Raw genomic sequence first — 5,876 nt, forward strand, 5'->3', positions numbered from 1 at the left:
TTCTTTTTTTTTTTTTTTTTTGAGACGGAATCTCACTTTGTCTCCCAGGCTGGAGTACAGTGGCGCCATCTCTGCTCACTGCAAGCTCTGCCTCCCGGGTTCACACCATTCTCCTGCCTCAGCCTCCGTAGCAGCTGGGACTACAGGCGCCCGCCACCACGCCCAGCTAATTTTTTGTATTTTTAGTAGAGACGGGGTTTCAGCTTGTTAGCCAGGATGGCCTCGATCTGCTGACCTTGTGATCTGCCTGCCTTGGCCTCCCAAAGTGCTGGGATTACAGGCGTGAGCCACTGCGCCGTGTCCCCAATTTTCAAATCTACTTGCATCCTTAGTAGCAACGACAGAGCCTGGCATGGAAGGGATAATAGTAAATATTTACTGAATAAATGCATATCCATCCTTACCTCCTCCATCATGTGTAATGAAGAAATCCTTTCCTTTGTCTCCATATTCTTTTTCATTTGCCTTTCAGGAATCTCACACTACTCATTTTTTTACTCTCTCCTAGAGTCTTTATCCTCCCCCCTCTTTATGGGTTACTTCTCATGTGCATTTAAGTATGTTATAATGTCTCTAAATTAAAAAAAAATTCCTGCAGACTTACTCCCACCCTTCCACAGCTGTATGATATTCCATTGTATCCTACAATTTGTCCATTCTTTTGTTGGTTGTTTGAGTTATTTTTAGTTTTTTGCTAATACAGTGTTTCTACAAACATATGTAGTATTTTCTCCAGAAGAGGAATTGCTGGATAATTGGATATGCACAAACTCAACTATGGCATATAACGCCAAATTGTGATTCAAAACGGTTGGACCATTTACACTCATGCTGGCCATGTGGAAGGTTTTCCATTGTTCCACGTCATCATAGTCTCAGAATGTTTTTTAATTAATTAATTTAAAAATTTTTTTCTCTTTTTGTTTTGTTTTGTTTTGTTTCACATTTCTTAGGTTTTGCAAATCAAATGGGTGTGTAATGGTATCACAGTTTGGCTTTACTTTGCATTTCCCTGGTTACTAATGAAACTGTCCGTCTTTTAATATAGATCATTCCTCTTTCTTCTTTTAGGAACTTAAAGCTTTTGCTCATTTTTCTTTTGTATCATTTATCTTTTTAGCGTTGGTTTGAATTTCTTTCTATAGTCTGGATATTAATAATTTTAAATCATATTTGCTGCAAATATGATATTTGTGATTTGATTCCTACTTTATGCTGTTTTGTTGTTAAATAGATGAACTTATTCTTAATATAGTTGAATTAAATAGTCTTTTTCTTTGTAATTTGAGTATTTTGCTTCTTTGAGAAGTCTTTGCTCTGAAATCATAAAGATTTTCTCATAGATTGTCTTATAAAGTGTTATAGAATTCTCTCATCTACCTATAATTAATTATGTGATAACCAGCTTCCAAGATGGCACCAATAATCCCTGCCCCTGATATTCATACCCTTATCTGTGGTATCCCCACTTACTGAATAAGGCTGACATGTATAATAAATAAGATATGCAAAAATGATGGTGTTAGATCTCTGAGCCTAGATAATAAAAGGCATTGTAATTTCCACCTGTCCTCTCTTTTTTATTTCTAGCTATGAGGGAAGCCAACTTCTGTGTCATGAGGACATTCAAGCAGCACTATGGAGCCGTCCATGTGGCTAGGAGCTGAAACTGAGCCAAGAAGCAGTGAGGAACTGGCTGGTAACAGCCATGTGGGTAAGCCATCTGAGAAGTGCATGCTCTAGTCTCAGTCAAGCCTTCAGAAGACTGTGGCACCTGACATCTCCACTGCAACCTCATTAGAAACTCAAGACAGAACTGCCAGAGAAGCTGTTCCTGAATTTCTGACCTACAGAAACAGTGTCAAATAGATATTTATTATTGTTTTGAGCCCTAAGTTTTTGGAGTGACTTGTTGCTCCAAATATATTAGATAATATATTATATATGTAAGGTAACATTTCAGTTTTGACATTTTCACATGCATGATCAGTTATTTCAGCACTATTTAAAAATTTCTTTCTATCTTCTGTTATCAGCAAGATCAGCTGTGTCATAAATTAAGTTTCCAATTATATGTAGATTTGATTCTGGACTCTTTATTCTGTTTCACAGGTCACTTTGCTTATTCTTGAGTGAATACTTCATTATTTAATTATTGTATATATATTTGATAAGGCATACAGTTTGCTATAGTCTTACCAATTTTTAAACCTTCGGTCTTTTATATCCTTAGAATCACCTTGACATTCTTTACAAGAAAATCCATCAGGTTTTGAGTGGAATTACACTGAGTATAAGTACCAGTTGGGGAAAAATTGACATCTTTAGTATGTCGAATCTTTTAATCCATTTGTAATCCATGCTGTGTTACTGTTTTTATTTGGAGTTGTCTTTCAAAATGTTTTACAGTTTTCTTTGCAAAGGTCACATACATCTTTTGTTAGTTCCATTACTAGGTATTTCATTTTTATACACAAGAATGAAATATTAATAGATCCTTAAAGAAAATAACATTTAAAATAGCATAAGATATATCAAATTGCTCAAGTCAGAAACTGGCACATAATAAATACGTCATAAATGTCCTAAACCAGATGTATGAATGAATAAATAAATGGATGAGTGGATGAATATGAGACCCAGTATGCCTATCTATAACCTATTATTTCAGATACCATTCTGCTTAGGGATTCAGTATTCTCAAGGGATTTTTCTCCACAATAAGAAACCTTGATGCTTCCAGTTCTTACCTCAGTATGCCACTGATAAAGTAAAACAGATCTGAAAGAATAGTTTCAAAGAGATGTAAAATGACATCTTATGTCAACTTGTCTTTTCCTTTTTCATGACTCCTTTTTCTTCTTTCTAACTTTTGGCATCTGTAATTGAGATTTCCTTCCAAGCATATTTAGCTCAACTTAAATATACTTCATTGAGGCTTTGGCAAACCTTTTCAAGTATAAGGATAATACAGAATTATCTATTTTTTTATAGTTTGTTTTACTGCTGCTGTTATTGTTGTTTTATTTTGTTTGCTATAAAGATTAGCCTCTTGTTCAATGGAAAATATGATCAAAAACAGTGTTCAAAAATTATTTAAGGGCCCCATCATTACAGCAATCATTAGTCCTACTGTGTATGAAATTTCTAAGTATTTCTAAATGCTCAACCCTAGACATTCCCTTCACTGATATTTTTAAAATGCTTTCAGTACCTTGGCCATTTAATAACTTATGTTCTTTTTTCAAAATCTTAGGAAGAAATTGTGTTTTGGAATTGGGCCAACAGTATGTGTTTCTCCGGTGGATAAGCAAAATTTCATAAGAACAAAGATGATTCAAGCAGATGTTTATCATGAAACTGCCATGAAAAGCACCCGAAGTCACAAAGATAAATATCAAATCCAGTCTTTGGAAATTTCCCCCACCCTACCTGAGCATCTTTTGAAGTAGATATTCAATTATTTTGAAGGATTTTTAAAGAATTTTCTAGATTTCATCTAAAAGACACTTTTGAAATCTTCGTTAAAATTCATGGAAATATATCCTAGATGAATTTGGATGAATGTGAGCAAGTAGGTACAAACCTTTATTTTATCCCTCAGTGACTCACTCAGTTGTGAATAGGAAGGGCTCTCTGTGATCTGGCCACAGCTTATTTCTTGCCACATTCCTATTTTCAGTCCTCTTCCAATCATGTGGAACTTCCAGCATCTCCTTACACATGCCATGTTATTTCACACTTTTGTGACTTTGCTTATATTTTTCTCTCTCCCTGGAAAGCTCCCCAACAACCTCCACTGCCATTACCCACTAGGCAAGTACATCCTGTTTTCAGAATCAGCCCAATATCATCTTTCCTAGGGAATCTTGTCAGACTGCCCTTCATTACCAACAGACAAAATAACTACCTTATCTTTGGTTCTGTCTTCACTCTAGACCTATGTAGCATGCTACTTATAACACTGCATTGGTTTGTTGGCATTTGTATTTTCCACTGAGCAACCATAACTTATGTGTAGACAAAAATTGTATTGCTCACCTTTGGATTACTAGGACCTAGCAGTGTTCTGATTCAGAGTATGTACTCAATAAATTCATCTTGAAAAGTGAATGAATGAATAAATGAACGCCTGTATCTCCATCATTGATTTACTATTTAATCAGTGAAGTTTTTAAATTATATTCTCCCATATCTTGAGATTTGATCTTGTGTTAAACCAGTTGCACATATTAGACATTACTTTGTCCTTTTCACTTCTCCTTAGCACGTATGGGCTATATAATCTTTATAAAGGTTAAAGAAATATATTGTAATATGTTCTAACACAATCAAGATACATCTGAAACAACATAGTGCAGGCACTATTTCCGATGTTCAACATCATGCTGGAGTAAAACTTAGAGAATCTTGGAAAAAAGAAATACTTAAATAATGTCACCAGTGTAATGTGCTACATTGTAATGGTGTTATGCTTATTACATATGTTATCTAGTAACGCACAAAAAGCCTAACGGATTTGCTCATATTTTCCTCATGTGCAAATGAAAACACTGAGTCTCAGAGAGATTAAATAAATTGCCAAATGTCATGTCAAGCGATTTTGATCCTGGTATTTCTAATATAAAAGCCCATGTTTTATTAACTGTTTGACATATAACAATAATAGATCATTACATGTTAATATAAATAACCTATGTATGAAGACTAATTATATTTTTACTTCTGCATTCAATCAACTGCAACATGTCATTTTGGTTGATGTATACAGAAAATACTCAACATCTCGCAGATATTGGGTTGGAAAATAGAGGACATTTTTATATCTGTTTCAGATAAATGTATATATTTTTCTTTGATAGTACACCAAAATTTGACAAGTGACTATTTCTTAAAGGGTAGTTGCAGTATGAAATCCAAAATAACATCAATAAACTTTTCATTCTCTATTACACTAAAATTCATTGGTTTTATCTTACACAAAGTGTGGATGATTTTGTAACATCATGTGTTGGTCATTTAGAAAACATTATTCCACTGAGTTATGCAGATTTTCTAAATGCTGACACATTTCATTTTATAATTTCAAAAATGAACATTTATTAATGTCACCAATATCATCAAAATGTTTGAACTACTGGGACGCATCAAGTTCATTCTGGTAGACACACATTTTTCAACATGTAACTCTTCCTTGAAAACTCAAATTTTATCATTGACAACAAATGCGGTCAGTTGTTTTCCTTGAATTATCGAACTCACTTTGCTCATTTTTGAGAAAATATTTGCCAATTATCCAAGTCTGAATAGACATGATTTCTTTGTCAATGTTCGTTCTTTTAATGGTGTTTTCTGAAGAAAAGTGTAGTTCATTTGCAACCCACTGGCACAAATGCTTTTCTTCCAGAAAACCATCATACTTGAGTAAGCAGCAGAAGTGCCTAATGCATACTTTCCATTTTATCATGCAGAATATTAGCAGAACATTTTCTCAAGTGTTGAGATTTAATAACATAAATAATTGTAACTACTTCATCAATGATATACTTAAGTGAAACAGGCATGCAATAAAATGTTTTTGAATAAATGAATAAACTGCCTTGTATTAGGCCCACCAAGGTGAATTTGAAGGTATATATTTGCCTCATGGAAACAGAACTAACACAGTGTTTCATAAATGAAAGTTCACAGCTAGATCACATTAATCTAACTCAGAATACTTTATTGAAATGTAGAACTGAGGCCCCATTCCCAAATAATCGGATTTGGTCCATCTAGGGTGAAAAGAGAGACAATGCATATTAAAATACGCTCCAGATAATTTTGAAGAACTGTCAGTTTTGGGGACTGCCTGTTAATGGGACTGTAGTTACAGA

The 5,876-nt window shown here is 34.1% G+C and overlaps 1 long non-coding RNA gene across 1 annotated transcript in view; it reads left to right on the forward strand.

Annotated features, from left to right (window-relative positions):
• The window catches only part of LOC134756563 (uncharacterized), a 17,557-nt gene extending 13,432 nt beyond the window's left edge, over positions 1-4,125 (forward strand). The window contains exons 4-5 of the long non-coding RNA XR_010129341.1: positions 1,591-1,714; positions 3,257-4,125. This is a non-coding gene — a long non-coding RNA (uncharacterized lncRNA). The remainder of the gene's footprint in view (positions 1-1,590; positions 1,715-3,256) is intronic.
• The last annotated feature ends 1,751 nt before the right edge of the window (positions 4,126-5,876 follow it).

Source organism: Gorilla gorilla, chromosome 10 (genome assembly GCF_029281585.2).
Source record: "Gorilla gorilla gorilla isolate KB3781 chromosome 10, NHGRI_mGorGor1-v2.1_pri, whole genome shotgun sequence".
Taxonomy (NCBI): Eukaryota; Metazoa; Chordata; class Mammalia; order Primates; family Hominidae; genus Gorilla; species Gorilla gorilla.